The 16,981-nt window shown below is 45.5% G+C and overlaps 1 long non-coding RNA gene across 1 annotated transcript in view; it reads right to left on the bottom strand.

Moving 5' to 3' along the window:
• The window catches only part of LOC133269289 (uncharacterized), a 52,898-nt gene extending 45,743 nt beyond the window's left edge, over nucleotides 1–7,155 (bottom strand). The window contains exon 1 of the long non-coding RNA XR_009743400.1: nucleotides 6,242–7,155. This is a non-coding gene — a long non-coding RNA (uncharacterized LOC133269289). The remainder of the gene's footprint in view (nucleotides 1–6,241) is intronic.
• Nucleotides 7,156–16,981: the final 9,826 nt, after the last annotated feature.

Genomic DNA, 16,981 nt, shown 5'->3' with positions numbered 1-16,981 from the left:
TATATCCAGGTTGTGGTGGCATCTCAGGACTGTTCTAAGGGCTTTGGCTTGGGAAACAAAGGCAGCAGCTTCCCCTTTAAAACACCTAGTTTCCTTGGGGGTTTCTGTCTGCACTTTGCATTTCACCCAGATTAGGATTCAGGCTATAATATGTCACCCCTCCTTGAGCAGGTGAGCATCTGTGGGCATTCGAGCAGTTCTGAGGAATTCTCCCCAAAATGTGCCAAGCTGTGTCAGGCCCAGCCTGTGAGCAAAGGAGACACCACGCATGCTCCTGGTGTTAAAGCATAAGCAGAGAAAAAGGATGTGAAATAGGAAAGGCTCTCATTCCTCACCCAAGTCTCCAGCTCACATGGGTCACTCAGAAGTGCCCGGCTCCTCAGCAGAGCCTGGCTAGCAGCTGCCACCCAGGGGACAGGGAGGAGGACATGGACATGTCCCTCAGTGAGTGCTCACTCCAGCACAGCCTACTGATGTCACCGCAGCTGAGATGGGTGGTACAGACCCCAGCACCTTCCCAAGCTCCACACTCCAGCCAGGTTTGCTCTGCGCTGTTCATGCCATCCTGCCCCACTGTCCTGCTGGAAACAAACACTCAATGTGGCAATAGACACTGACCTCTATTTTGCCACCCTCTGGCTCTCGGTGATGGGCAATACCAGATTGAGCAAGAAGGAGGATATATTTGCCATTAAGTGCATGATCAGAAATACCTGAAAGGGGTGCATGGAAGTTGTAATTGGTGCAGGCATTGATCTCATTTGCTGATATGAAGCAATGGGCATCTTCTATCTAAGAGAGGATGTCAGAATGCATTGCACAATTGAGAAGTTTTATTCCCTTTGTTTTGAAAGAAGTCATCAGGAACCGGATGGCTCAGGGGTTTGGTAATAGAATATGAAACCTTTCATCTCTCCACCAACCAGTCAAATATGACCTATTGTATTAGTCATAGAAAATCATCAGATTACTTGCTGGTGTCTCATGTAAAATGAAATAGCCAGCCTTTTCTGCAACCCAGCTCCAGCTGAACAGATTTTCCAGCTGAAATGGTAGGACTTCGTTCCAGCAATGTGCCTTTCAGCTTTTAAAAGCTCAGTCTTTCTGGACTGTGAGCTGCTGTCAGCCCCTTGCTGGGATGGAGTTGAACAGGACTGCCATCACTGATGCTTGCCACTGATGTGGGGAAGGGACACCTTGGAAACATGTCTTCAGGTATACACACTTCATGAATGAAAGTACCTTATGCAAGATGCTTGGCCAATGCTCCTCAAAGAGAAGAGCACTTTGGAATATGTCTGTGGCTTTATCGTGTCAGGTTCTCAGGGAAACACTGCTGAAAGCAGTAGAAGTGGTGAAACTGCAGAATGAAGATGCGATTTGGCAGATGAATTTAGAGGAGAGACATCAAATGGAACAACTGTGTGAGCAGTGAGAGGTTTGGGATAGGTTTTTCCCACAGATGGTACTGCCTAGCACACAGGAGCAAATTGCCTGAGGTGGTAGGAGGCAGTGAAGCAATCCTTCAGTGCATGGTGCAGCAAGGGAGTCACTGCTTCACTGGGACTGCAGCAAGTCACTACATTTCAGCTGACATGGGGTAGGAGACTGCAAGGAAGGTTCTATATCATGGTAAATGTAAGAGAACCAGAGGTAAGCCCCAATGACAAACCACTTTTATCATCCTTTCTGCTTGGTGGAGACCCTTTGAGTTTTTCAATCTCTGTACTGCCAGCTGGAGTGTGAGGGAGGGGAGTGGTAAGAGACCTTGATTGGATCCATAGTTGAGTCTATGATGCGCACAGTAGCTGAACAAAATGCCAAACCAAACAAGTGCTCTGTTATGGTGAATGAAATGGCAGTAGCACAGAACAACAGAGGCTCATAAGGAAAAAGAAATGTAAATATACTTTGGAAACAGAGGAAAAGAAGAAAGAAACAGGACAGAAAAGGAGAGAGAAATGTGTCTTCAGTCTGTTCAGCTTTTCCCACTCATGACAAACCTCTGCTATGTAAGTACTGTCTCCTATCTTTGGCACCTGAAGTAATTAAACTTCTAAGGAATGTGTGCACATCATGGTTTAACGGTGGGCCACTCAGTCCCATGGAGCTGCTTATTCACTCCCCCAGAGTGGGGATGGGAAAACAGTTGGAAGAGTAAAAGTGAGAAAACTCATGGGTTGAGATAAAGCCACTTGAACAGGTAAAGCAAAAGCCACACACAAGAAAAACAGGAATTCATTCACTACTTCCCATGGGCAGGCAGGTAGGTGTTCAGCCATCTCCAGGGAAGCAGGGCTCTATCATGTGTAACAGCTACTTGCGAAGACAGATGTCATCACTTTAAACTCGCCCCCTTCCTTTTTTCTTCTCACCCTTTATATGCTGAGCATGATGCCATATGGTATGGGGTATCTCTTGGTCAGTTGGGGTCAGCTGTCCCAGCTGTGCCCCCTCCCAACTCCTTGTGTACCCTCAGCCTGCTCGCTGGTGGGGTGGTGTGAGGAGCAGAAAAGGATTTGGCTCTGTGTAAGCACTGCTCAACAATAATGAAAGCATCCCTGTGTTATCAATGCTGTTTCCAGCACAAATCCAAAACATGGCCTCATAGCAGCTTCTGTGAAGAGAATTAACTCTACCCCAGCCAAGACCAGCACAGTGCACGCTCCCTGTGATCCCTCCTGACCTCCAGGACAGGACCAGATTCCTGAGCAGACGTTCAATACTTGGTGGAGGATAGCATCTTTGATACATCACTGCATGGCCCACCTGCTTAGGCACAAATGCCAGCAAATTTGTGATATCACTTGTGATTCCTTGCAAAAACAATGCAATCCCATCTGCAGGTGCATAACAATTTCAGGCATGACCCTTACTATGCCCCATTTCTTGCTGCCATCACCATTCTTCAGGGTCTTGGGCAAGGCAGTCAGTCTGGACTCCAGCAGCTCTTCTGAAAGAGATGGAGCAGGCAAACAGCAGCTACTGGCAGCTCAGGGATGCAGTGAGAATGAGTAGCTGAGGCTTGCAAGGCACGCATAAATAGCTGAGGATCATGGCACGTTAAGAAGAACGGAGGGGCTACACTGGCCTCCTCATTTATAGCAGGTGGTGCAAAAGAGAGGCTGCAGTGGCTTGGGCTGTGCAGCTGTAGCTGCAGGGAGCTGCCAGACCTGCTCTCCCAGGCGGACACTAAAATATATTACAGAGCAGAAAAAGCCTGACATGTTTATAATAGAGACAAAATTTGCTGTCCTGCTCCCCTTCCTGTAAGCCTCTGTAATGTAATGTAAAAAAGGAAAGAAAGGGGTATGATCTCATGCTTGGTGCTTTATCTAAAGTGAGTTGCTGATCTCAGTCCAGCTCCTAGTGGGCAGATCCAGGCTCAGTGAGCATCTGTGCACTCCTGACCTCCTGGTGGTTTCAGTGAGAAAGCCGTGACACTGAGGGCCCAGACCTTGCCACTGGGGTTCTGCTTTTGATTTCAGGGGCAGCAGAGCTGAAGGGATAGAGACTGGAGTATCTTTTATTTATAGAAGTAGTGCTTCAAAGGTGAGGGTTTAGATTTACCAGTGGGGTACTCTTGCTGTGTGGTTTCCTGTCAATGAGGACTAGAAAGCTCCATGCCTGGATAGGCAATGTATTCAATCCAAACTTCACTTTATAAAACAAATCAAACACCAAAGCAAGAAAAATAAATGTGACAGGAAGTAATGAGCAGGAAAGCCAGCAAAAGAACAGCTGAAATACATTTAAATCCACCCCAAAAAGGTTGTACCTTTAGGATTAGTGGGTCCATCTCTAGAAGTCTCACTTGTGCTGATGTGACTGTGCTACTGTTTCAGCCTTTTTGCCCGTTTATGTGCTTTCCATCCCCAAAGCCCTTTGTCAGAGAGGCAGCCACCTTGATCGCTGGCAGGGCACAGGAAAGCAGGAACATGGGACCGAGAGCAGGTGCAGTTTCATACCTGCAGGTGGTTTTCTTGCTGGCTGCCACCATGGACTGGGGATCTCCTGCTCCTGGAGAGGCAGCCAGCTCTTCCCTGGCCACATCAGGGAACTTCAATATGGCAGACATTTCTATCCCTCTGCCACCTTGCCTGTGTGCTGCATATTCATCATCTTTATATTTTCTTTACTTTAATCTCCCTCATTTGCATATACACAGGTCCAAATGATAACAATTACCATAAAACAATCGCATTGTCACCCTACTAATAAAAATGGCTCTGTTAATCAGGAGGCTTTCAGAGTCACCATGCCTGAAAGACCTCAATTTAAACTGTCAGGCTGAACCGGGCAGCAGGTAAATTAGCTTATCTATGATTGCATGCTGAAATACATTGATTTAAGATTTTTCCCATTCAGCCTGACAACTTGTCTAAATAGGCTCATGTCTGAAGAAGGCAGCTTGCAGACATGATGTGAATGACAGGGCATTGCAAACATAATGCAGCACTGCACAGACTGAGGGAGAGAAAACATCACAGAAGGGATTAGCAGGATAAAAGAAAGGGTTAAAAATAAACAGAAGCAGGTACTCTAAACAGCACAGGTCTCAGATTTCACCCTGATTTTCTTCTTCCATTTCTAATTGCTCAGCCACTATAGGGGAAAAGCAATTACTGATCTGCTATCATTCACCATGTCATCTTCAGGTCCTCATTAGCAATTCCATAGACAATCTTAGCATTTAGCTCCCATCCTGTGATTCTGAGTGTCCTAATCACAATGTGATGCTTCGGGGTGCCTGAGGAGCAGAAAGCAGAGACCACGTCTTCCTCTGTGTTTGGAAAAACATGGTACCTTAGGTATGGATCGTCAGAAGTGAGTGATTGAGATGGGTTCCAGTCACCGCCAGTGCTGTGGGCTCTGTACATGCTGTTCCCACATACGTTTTCGATCCTGATCAACAACAGGAAAACTTGAGAAGGACTAATTCTTGTTTTAAAAAGCATCCCGTGAGGCATCCTGCAAATCAGCCCTATGCCACAAAGGTTTTAACCATATAAACTAAACCCCAGCGTTTTTCCTCACCATCAGCACACAATGCCAGGAAGATGAAGGTGAAAGAGCTGACATTACTTACAGCATATGAGTGGATTCAGCATTAGATTTGATATAAAATAATACACATATTTTGATAGACTGTGTAACACTTCTAGGCCTCAGTGGATTATAAATATTGAGTAACTGCTGGATTGTCAATGCAAGGCAAAGGCAGAGAGATGGAGATTTATGGAGGGACTTCACTGCAGACATTTCCACCCAGAGGGCTCAGAAGGGCTGAACACCAGGAAGGTATCCCGATCCTCTGTGGAAGTTGAGGCAGCTGGTGCCTGGGAGCCCTTGGGCCTGCATGGGCACATGCAGAGCTGGGATGTATGGGGCCACGCTACTGGAGCAAGCCAGGGTGGAAAGATCCTCTTCTCTACCTGCAATGTACCAGCAGGGTCCCAGCACAGCCTCTGTGAACAGCTCTATGGGAAATCCTTAACAAAGCCTTGTCCCCAGCCTGCCAGCCTCCTGTTAGCACTTTTCCTCCCCCAAGAGTAGCTCTAGGGTCTTTGTGAGGGGCCTCCATCGAACCTTAGCCAGAGGGTCTTCCCTCTGGGAGCAACCCCTGTACTCCCCTGGGCACAAAGTCAAAGCTCTGAGCAGTGTGCTTCTCTCTCTCAGGACACAAGGATGCCCAGCTATGGATGTATGCATTCTTTCTGGAGCTAGTTTTTGAGATTTGTAGTGCTCAACATCAAATAGTGCAGCTTGGAGGTCTGTAATGTGCTACAGAGCAGTCTATGGGCAAAGCTTCAAGAAAATGAGGGATGTGGCCCTGACAACACATGAAGACCATGCCCTTGGCAACAGGGGAGCTGGGAAGAAAGCTGCGGTTTTCCATGTGTACCAAAGTACCAGTGGAAATCCCTTCCCTTTTGCATGCAGATATACCTCAAGGTGAAGCATGTGCTGCACAGAGGTATGGGACCCTCACCTGAATTCTCACCTGTGCTCCCCCAGTTTGCATACTCAAATCCAGGCCTACCTTACCAATGATGACCTGGTTCCTTGCTGCATTGGTCCTCCACTGTCCAGAGACCATCAGCTTTTCATTGTCAACCAACATGCAGTGATGACCAAGGGTAGCTGGGAAAAGCCTATTAAATACCCAACATGTGCCACTGAGTCCACTGGTGTTAGTCACCAGGAAGGCTGGGAGCACTGTTGTGATTAGAAGTCCTACCTGTGTCCAGCAGGACAGGGAAGAGCTGCTGCAGGTGCTTCCTTGGATTCAGATGATCTTTGTTCCCTGGAGGAAATCCCTCTGATTCCTCCTTCAAGAGCATCACATGGGCTTTCAACACTCACTTCCTGCTTCTGCTTGGTTCTTGTGGTGTACTGACATCTGAAGAGGGTGCGGGATCTGGAATGCCTCTGACACTCTCGTTATAATTTATTTGATCATCCCCCACCTTAGATTGCCTTACTGTTTCAGACACAACGCAGTTTTCTCCCATGGATCAATAAATTAAGGAGGGACACATATATTTAAAGCAAGCTTTTTAGTAAACAGTCTGGAAAAGAAAAAAGCCGGTATTGAGGAGAAAACTGTCCTTATGTTCTGATCATTGGAAACTGCTTGCACCAGACCAGTGAGAACAATGTAGCTGCCTGGGAGGCAGAGGCTGCTGCCATGAAGACACCCTGTGAAAGTACAGGTCTATGAGGAACAACAGTGGTCTGCTCAGAGACCATTGGCCCTCTTCCATTTCATTCGGAGGTACAATTACAGAATGAACACACTGCACAGTCATCCTGTGGGATGATCTTCCTGAAGCCAGAGCCCAAGGTTTGATACGCAGAGGGAAAATGGTTATACTCTATGGTTCAGAAAACATCCAGAACCAAGGACTGTGCTTCATGTTCTGAACCCCTGATGGTCAGCACTGTGTACCAAGAGGCCCTGCAAAGCCCCACTGTATGAGTTGTTCGACCTCTTCCTTGGATTCAGAAGATCTATGTCTCCTGGAGGACATCCCTCTGACCCCTCCTTCATTGCTCTGGCTCAGCACAGATGCATCCTTTTGGTGGGACCAGAGGCATGACAGTAACTCAAACAGCATTTCCATCTGCACTTGCTAGAAATTGGATCTTTTACCCACTACCCGTGGGGATCCACGGATGCTCCTCTTCCTTCAGGTGGCTGGCTCAGTCCTGACAGCCTGCACTGGCTTTGTTTCTCTGCAGGATTTACTTGAGGTAGAAGCATCTTCCTCTCTGTCCAGGCTATGCATAGTTCACTGATTCTTGCAAATTCTGCTGCACAGCAATGCAGTTATGGTATTTTGCACACTTACCTCCTGGGGGTTAGTTTATGCTGGCTGTCACAGGTCATGCCTCTTTACAGGCCATTTTTTGCTAGAGTCTGACTTTGAACTTCGCATGACCACTTGGGTAAAGCCTTCACCTGCAGTATCTTGATTTTTCACTTTGTTCCTTCTGTCAAGACACTGTCCTCCTCCTTCCATAATTTACCTCTCTTTCTTGACAAGCTTTCATTCTTTGCCATGCATTAATTCTGTGCCTACCTTTAATCTCTCCCAGAAGGCCTCGATCCAAACCCTCCTTATAACATGATCTTACCACAGACTTTACTCCTAAAACCATAAAGGTATTCCTGCAGCTTGAGATGACTTGCCAGCCTTTCCTCCCTTGCCTCCACATGCAACAAGTCATAGGTACACCTCCTTTGTTTCCTGTTGACATAACACACACCATGACGAAGCTTCTGCCATGCATTTTCACAGCTAATCTGAGTTAAATACAAATGACTAAGAATGCAAGGAGCAATTTTTCTGGCACCAATTGCTTGTGCATAGTGCTTGTGCATAGTGCTTGGAGGAGCTGAGGCTGCTCCAGATGCTCTCCATGCTTGTGGCATTTTGGTTCCTGATGGGAGACTCTGGCTACATAAATGGGATCCCCATACACCTTCCCAGTTTAAAGCTGTTCCTGAGCTTGAGGCGCTCGCAGATCCTAGCTCAGGGTCCCCTTCCTGGGGGTGTGTCTGTACCTGATGCACTGGTAGTTGCCACGCTGAAAGGAAGTCCCTTTGGGGATGTCTCTTCCTGCTGCTCCTGCTTCACCAGCTGCCCCACCGCTTGGGTGGCGAGTGGGTCCGTCTTCTCCGCATATTCATTAACAGCAATATAAAGAACAGATGGCACCTTCTCCCTTTAGTGCACTGAAATGAAGTTTGATATTATTCTCTGTTCTTTGTTACAAGCAGGTTTAAATTACATTAGAAGCTTCAAGATCTGCAGTACGCGTCATCCCTTATCATGCAGGGCAGGAAAATAAACACAGCTGAACTCGCTATCCAGTGACTCATTCGCAGGAGAAATATGTTTTGGAGATAGGCTGTTGGTCAGTGCACATCCAAGGGCCAGAACTCCTTCGCTTGCAGATACATCTGGAAGGGTTGATAGGGCTGGCAGGGAATGCCAAAATAACAGAATTCTGCTTTGGGGAAAATGTCCCTAAAATAATGGGAAAACAAGGGGGAAACAAGAACCAGATTCCAAGGATATAATTAGTTATTTAGGCATTTACATTTTCATGTTCAATGACATTGGAAGGGGATTAAATGCACATTAATAACTGAAAATTCTCAGGATAAATATTTAGTGGAAAATGATATTTAGTGGAAATGATCTCCAGATTTCTATTCTATTCTATTCCAAGGCAAAATACTATTGTGTATAATTATGATGTTAGGAAATGGCCAGTACCTAGAACAGGTGCCAAAAAAATGAGTAAAAGCTAAAGTTCAATTTTACATCAGGATCTGTGCTGTTAGCTCTGTAATCCCTGGGAATAACCTCTGGCTTCAGTGGACATAAAGCCTGACCTAAATATTACTCAGGTTTTTGCTTCTTCTGCACATGGGCACACTTCAGCCTTCTTTGTATTCAGCAGAGGCATGGAAATTTACTTTGGGGGCTTTTCTTTGCTTTGGCCTGAAATTTTGCTTCACCATAAAAGCATTTACTTCTAATGAGAATCTCTGGAAACACCCATAGCCCTGCTCCCAGAATCATCATATCTGCACTCCCAATGGTAATAAAGAGGGGTTTGCTTCTATTTGGCTCTCCATATGGTCATCATTAACTTTGTCATCATTTCCCAATGCTTCAGGTACCCAGTTTCCCCAGCCACTTTTATTATGCTTGAAAAAAATTAGCACTTTACACATAGGTAACATATTTCAGCCACTTTGTCAGGCTACTTTAAGTATCGCAACACTCCATGCAGTAAAGCCTGTTGATTGGAAAGTGAAGAAAGAAGTTTGTTGACATGGTCCAGGAATAAAAAGCACATTAAACAGAGAAGCGGGAATAAAAGCCACTTGTTCTGAGCTCCAGCCCTCTCATCCAGGGCACGTAACCCACCCTGGCCTTTACTTGCCAGAAGGTACTGTGGGAGCAGGGAAGTTGGCTGTCACACTGCTGTGCTTCATTACGTTGCCAGCTTCCGCAATAGGCTTTGTCCCAGGCCTGAAGCACTTCACCGTTTGTAACACCACTGCTAACAACACATCAGCTTCACTTACTTTTAGGTGAGTGGCAAAGCTTTGTCTGTTATCAATATGTAATAAAGGGCATTGTTTCCTTTTTGTTGCTGTTCTTTCTCCACTTGTTTCTCGCTGGATTTGAAGTCACTGTTAATCTGGTTAAACCCAGGTTGATCAAAAATGCAGCTAATGAATAAAACTCAAGAACATGTCGGTAGCACACACAGCCTTCCTGGGAAACTCCTGTGAAGTTCCCTGTGAGTCCCAGCCCTCCCTCATGTAACACTGGCAACCCAGCACCTATACTGTTAACCATTCAAAAAGCTGCCCCTACAGTGGGTAGAGGTTTAAATGCTTCCTTCCTGTGACGTGTAGAACTCCAGCAAGGAGGTAACAACCCCCTGCAGTTGTACAGCCACATGCAGAGGGTTTGGGACACCTGAGGAGGTGTCCCTCTGTCACGAGGAGAAAAGCAAATAGACCCCTAGCAGTGGGAAATTCGTCAAGCAGGACGATTATCCTATTTCCAGCCCATGAACTGCAGGGCCAGGTTCACAGTTTTCCTCTTTTGCTGAATTTCAACTAAAGGTCAAATTATCCATGTTTGAAAACACGTTTTTGCATTTCTTAATCTGTTAGCAGCCACACAGCCAGATCTCAGGCTTTTATTGAAAGCTCTGCGGTACGTGGTATGCCAGCTAAAGCACCACTCCTGGAGATGGTGTTTATGCACATTTCAGCCTTCCTTTGATCTCTTCGCTTATTTTTCCTCTTTGCTTTTAAGTATGTTTGCTTTAACTCTCATCCTTGGGATTTTACAGAATTGTAAAGCATTCTTCTTTAAAAAAAGAAACAAACACATGTTTTTATGAAAAATATTATAAGAAAGAGTTTTCTAGTCTGCATTGTCACAAACAGCAGAATAACTTGGTCCTGTGAAAGGATCTTTGTTTCAACTGAAACAGAAATCTCCTATCTATGTATTAAGAAAGGTAAAACAAAGTAAAGTTGCTGAAAGGAGACATAGATATACCCCAAATCCACCAGAACATCAAAGAGCACCCCCCAAAAAAACAGAATATCAGGACAGTATCTTTTACATACTGGTTTATTACATGTGATATTGAATGTATTTAGCACATCATAGTAAAGTTATACCCGTATGTCAGAATTCACCAGCACAACTAAAAAACTCTAAAAAGAGAGAAAAAAAAAAAAGAGAGAAAAAAACCTAAAACCACTTGCAAGTTTGGGATCTACTTCTCCTGTTGTGGCCCAAGTTTGCATAACAAGGATGCTATTTTTAGCAAGGAGAAGTTTGAAAGTGGATGAACTTCTTAGCTTCCACGGTTTTAACTACACTGAACTTCATCCTTAAGGCAAGACAAGTGCTCTTCTCAAATCCTTCCTATGTGACAATTTTCAAACATTTTTAAACTCTTTATAGACCAGATAAGCCTGAAAATATATTGTAACTGATTTCTAAAGTCCTTTGGAACAACCCATTGTGCAAAGAAAGAGCCCTCCTCCTAGCTTACAGCTAAGCTATGATTATTCATAGAATCATATGAATTATTAAACCAACCTCAAGACTGGGGAGGTTGGGACTGGGATTTCATGGGACTATTTGATGCCATATTATCCATTTCCAGATAATGATTTCTCCTGTGATCCCCACATCCATGTTTTCTTTCTTGTGGTCCTGGGATCAAACCCTTAGTTTTTTCTACTTTTTAAGTCTGGTCATCTTTGCTCAAGCAATTGTTTTTCCCCTCTGATATTAACTCACATCATGATAGGACTCTGATGTGTCCTAGAGCTACTTCAAGACCCTCCAGCAGCAGCTCAAGCTCCCAACAGCACATCAGCCAGGCAGCACTCCAGCTCCTTCTTCCTCTCTGTTTTGCAGGGCTTCTTAAAGAAAGAATACTTGAATGTCTCCAGGGATGGGGCATCTACCACCTCTCTGGACAACCTATGCCAGTGTTTCACCTCCCTGATCGTAAAATGCAGCATCCTGCTGGATCAGGATGCAGATCCCTGCTCTCCAAATGTGGCCTCACAAAAGTACAGAAGAGACTGCCAAGTCAGCAGAAAACAGTACAGCAGCTGTGGCAGGGACCTTTGGACATTATGGGGAACTTCCTGAAGAGGACTTAAGCAGGAAGGAGGATTGCCCTCCTCTCCTCAGCCCCATCCCAAACCTGGCTTTTCTGCTCCCTTTTCTTTACCCTGTCCCCTCCCCAGCCCTTCCACTTGTGAGGATGCTGAGACAGAAACTTGCTTTATTCATGCAAAAGGTCTGAGAAAGAAGGAAGAACTGACTCACACCTGAATCACCTCCACACTCCCCAAACATCAGGTGGCTTTCCCGCACACCCGTTTACTATGTCCTGGTACCAGCAGCAATGCCCTGCCTGGCACTGGCAACATGGGCAGAGAAGGGACCTCTGGCTGCCCAGACTAACCACATGCTGCCAAGGAAAGTCATAACTGCATCAACAGTTTGCCAAGGTGCTTCTCTGAGCTAGTTAGGATATTTTATTTTCTTTTTTTTTGCCCCTAAGGTATCATTTAGTTGTGTTTATTTGTCCTGCATAATGTTACGACAAACTGTGAGGGCAGCAGCTGAATTTCCAGGGGAAGAAGAAAAGAACAGACCAGAGCAAAGAAGATACAAAGTGATGTGTCATGGATGTGGCCTGACCTCAGTGCTACACATCCCCCTGGATTATTTATGCTGCGAATCCACTGGCATGCCCCCCCAAAAAATTAGAGACTCATCAGCACAGATACTTTAGAGGAGAAAAATAATACAACACCAGCAGTCTTCTTATTTTCACCTACCCAACCATGAGAGGAAATAGCGGTGGCTTTGAGGGAGCCCATCAAGCACTGCTAGTGTCATGTCCAGAGCATCTAGGGCTATAGGGCCTGGAGGGAAGCACCTTGACTGACCACTTCTCTGCTTACTCCATGCGAAACCACACTCTACTCCCCACGCAGGGACTGTCCATGACCCAGCCACACTGTGGGTGCGTCAGGTTCAGCTGCCCTGGGTCATGGGTGCTTTGCTGCCTGTGAAGGGATTTTGGATCCTACCTTTAAGAGCCTAGATTTGGAAGATTTTTTCACAGAGGTAATTTGTTTTGCAGGGAGTTGGCATAAGCAAGCTACGCTTTGATTTCCTCAGCAGCTTCAGCACTAGAAAAGCTGGGATCTTATACAGAAACGATCAGCGAACTTGTGATGAGATGTTTTTCCTTCATTAGGGTATATTTCAGATCTGGAGGGGAGGGCCAGCTAGCAGACAGGAATAAATAATTTTCTCCTGCAAGCCAGTTCTGATGCAACTTCACCAGCAAGGAGGAGAAGCATGCCTGCTCGCCCTCACCTCTCACCCGTGACAGTACCTCACATCACCCTGTGCCAGGCAGGGTCACTTCACAGCAGGTGCAAGACCTATATCCAGATTGCTGTTGTGTTGGCTTGTTTCCTGCATTTCCTAATGCAATGTTTGCGCTGTTTTGTGAAACGAGTGTTTGATGAAGAATCGAGCTTTTGGTACAGATACAAAGAGCAAGCACTGACCCGGGATAGGTGTTTCTGCTGTTTGCTGGCTCACGTGCCCCATCTGTTCTCATGCACAGCTCCCAAAGGACAGAAATCAGTCGCAATTGCTCTCAAGCAGTGCGGTTCTTTAATTCAAAAGGACAGAGATAATTAGCTTCCCGTTTGAGATCCCCCAGCCCAGCCTTTGGGGCGCTGGATCCCACTTAGCTGACTTTCAGGGTACAAGCTCTTAAGCCTCCCGAAACATGCAGATGGTACCGGTGTTTGGTCCCCCCTTCCCCAGGGGAAATCAGCAGTAGGAAATTTCATAGCTGCTACATCCCCCCACCCCAGAATCCACCCTTCCATGAAAATGCCAGGGAGATTTAAACAGCTTGCATGATTTCAAGGGGAAGTAGCGAGGGCAGAAATAAATACATATAGTAATTGTATAACATGCCCCGGTTACAGAAAACCAAAACAAAAGCTATCTTCACAAAGGTATCCACATCAGCTGGCAGCTTTTGGAGCCAGATGGGGCTGGATCTACAGAAGAGCCCAGCAGGATTAAATGCCTGCAATGCGAGGGGTCTACCGGGTGTGGTAATGGCTGCTTCACCATTGCTCCAGGTGGTGGTTTAGCAGAACCTGCAATGATTGCACAGACAGATAACCTCAGAAAATGACTGCTTTGAGATTTTCTGAGGCTGTTGTGTGTTCTTACCCTGTGGGGTCTACTTGCTTTGTGTTTTAAACTATCAAATGCTGATCTGCATGTGCTAGCAATGGCATGGAGATTTTACTTAATAATTAACAGAACTGACACAATAAAAATCTCTTCCAGACAGTTCTATAGTGAAATACACAGCTTTTCACTCCTGCTTGGGAGGCTTCATCTCAAGTTTCTGGGGAGATATGGAAACACAGTGCCCTCAATCACTCAGAGACCCTTTCCACACCAGTTTGCCCGTTTTAGAAGCAGCAGTTGAAGAGAGCGAGCTCCCACCCATCCTGCACACCTGAAATAAAGCACTGGGCATTCTGTAGGATGGAGGAAGTACAAGATCCCTGAATCTGCAAGAAGGAAAGCCCACAATGAAGTCAGGTGGGTGGCATCCCTGTGGCAGCCCATACCATTCCTCTCATCTTGGGAGAGGTGACCCCCATTTCCGTTGCAAACAAAAGGAGCATCAAACCCAGGAGCTTACACACTGCGATGACATTCATCCCAGTGGGCCTCTGCTCCCAAGGAGAGCAGGCACCAGGAAATTATGTGCAATACATTTAAGTGATTTACAGCTCTGTGTATTGCAAGCCCACTGTCAGCTCTAGTTACCTTACACTCAGCGGCAGCTTCAAGCCATTTTAAAGATTTCTTTTCCATTCCAAGATATACGTACAAGGTGGAAATGAATCAAATTCATGAGTCCAGGTTAAAAGGAAAATGTAATTTCAAGGAAGAAAATACATATTACCCATAAGACAGCAGAGTCTGACATGTACCTTGGAAAGGAAATTCCCCACTGACCCAGGCACTGAGGAACTGAGGGAGCAGCTTGCGGAGGCACTAGGCAGTGATATTCCCCTTGAGCCCACAGGAGATGTCAGCTACAGGGGCATGGGTGAAATGGATACCATCAGCATAGGGTATCTTCCAGGATGAAGAGAATCTGCCTGTTTTTTCCCCCTGCTTTAGTGTGTGGAGAGCCAGTATTAATATGAATTTATTTGGAAACAAACAGCAATTATCAGCGAAGCAGTGGAAAGCGTGGATGAGTCAGACATAAATCCAGTGACAAACAGTCAACACACAAGTCTCAGATTCACACATTTTGAGACAAATGTGAAATCATTAAATATATTCCTGTTTCTCATAACACTGCATCACAGGGAACTACAAAACATCTTTTAATGGGAAAAAAAATCTTAGTAAAAGTTAAAAATTAACTTCCCTTCTTTATCTACATCTAAGCTGAGCTCAGACTGTCACAGTGGGCACGCCTCCAATTTCTGTTCATGATTTGAATCACCCTTCAGAATGTCTCTTTGCTCCCACAGCAAAGACCAATTCTGAACTTTGTGCTTTACCAAGTTTTCTTCACTGGGACCTATTTCTCGTTAAAAATCACCCAGAGTGAGACCATTTTTGTCTCAATGCATTTAAATTTTAGCCTGGTGACTGCCTCCCTGAACTCCAGTTCAGGCTCTTGCGAAGCCGAGGGGAGTAAATGAGATTCTCTCCATCTATATCTATTGTCTTTAGTTGAAGTTCTTGTGCGTGTGATTGAAGTACTAGGAAGTGTTAGAGTTTACTGCACCTCCTAGATAAGTTGGAGCTGAGAACATTTCACCTTTCTACATGCATATCTATATCTCTTTATTAGCTACAATTTCTCCATGGTCAGACTTTTCCTGTTCCCGCTCCAACATTATCAGACTTGGCAGGGAGAAAATGCTGCATAGAGTATTTTTATTTTTCAGTTTAGTTTCTGAACTTTTTAAAGGTTTTGTTCTCTAGAGTGGAACATGGAATATATTCACTACCAGGGCATCCAGGGGCTACACTTAGAGCCAGGTCCCTCTAAGTCAATTACTATCCAAGCATGAAGGAAGAGACCATTGCTACCTCATAGCATGTACAGCTGGGATGTCTTCCCTAAGCCACTGACACATGTGCACAGAGAAATAGTTAAGCCCTTCTAAACTCAAACCTATGTTCTAGGTAAATTATGAAATGGTCAAAGATGTATGTGAGATCCCAGTATTTTGTAACTACTCACTCATTAGAGCTCTGAAAATAGGGTCTACCTACAGGGCAGATAAAGCATCAACAAAGACCATGTGGTACCCAGAGACATGCCTGAAACCCTCTGGTGAGCATGTTTCCCTGCATCCCTACCAATGAATATGGAATACCTCTACATCCCAAGCTCAGAGAGCTACCTGGGCTTCACAACACCCTCCACAGCAAGCACAAACCCCTTCTGCATTCTTGATGGCAATGAAACCACAGGGAACAAATCTGGCTCCTCCCCGCCCCTCCACCTCCACATGCCTCTCCTGAGCCCCTTCCTCCTGGTGGGGAGTTGACAATTCAGGAGGCATCGTGTGCTACAGCAAAAGCCAGATGTTTGGTGTTGACAAGCTCAGCATGAAATGAGTTTGAAACAGCATAATAAAGACCACACTGTAGAGAGCCCTGCACACAATTTCTGTCTTGTGCAACACTTTTCTTAATTTGAAGTACAGATAAATGTAAGCACTACCTGAACCATTAAGACTGAATTGATAGCATAGAAAATGCACTCTTTGCTATGCACATAGTAATTACTCTTGTATTTTGAATAGGAATATTAATAAATAAAACTTAGCACCTATGTTGTGGCTGCGTTCCAAACTGCCTCTAAAATTAGCTAATTCTCACCAGCTTGTATGAGGCAGAAAACCATTATTAGCCTAGTTTTTTACACTGAGGCGCAGAGCTTTCTCCAGCCTGTAAGCTCCTTGTGCAACAACATTGCCTAGCTCTTTAAATAGCACGTTTAACTCCTGGAGCTCAGATTACTTTGCAAAGGAAATTGGTTTCCTTTCCTTGAGATGAAAGGAGCCGGGAGGAGAAGAGATCTGTCAATTCAGAGGTCTAGACATGTTTCATTTTAACCCCCTGGGGCTGCAGGCATGCTTGCCAGCTCCCCTGCCTTGTCCCCCCAGCTTCTGGCAGGCACTGAGGATGTGAGGAGGGTCTCCCCCAGCGCTTATAGCTACAGGAACAAGGTGAGCACAGGAGAGATGCTCCAGGCCCTGTCTGGCATCACCTGGGTCTGCCCGGCACCAGCCTCATCAACAAGCAGTATTCTG

Source organism: Pezoporus flaviventris, unplaced genomic scaffold, assembly GCF_033815535.1.
Source record: "Pezoporus flaviventris isolate CSIRO_AGI_PZ_B2104156 unplaced genomic scaffold, CSIRO_AGI_Pfla_v1 ptg000015l, whole genome shotgun sequence".
NCBI lineage: Eukaryota > Metazoa > Chordata > Aves > Psittaciformes > Psittacidae > Pezoporus > Pezoporus flaviventris.
Note: the sequence above shows the minus strand (reverse complement) of the source record. Positions and strands in the feature narration are given on the sequence as shown.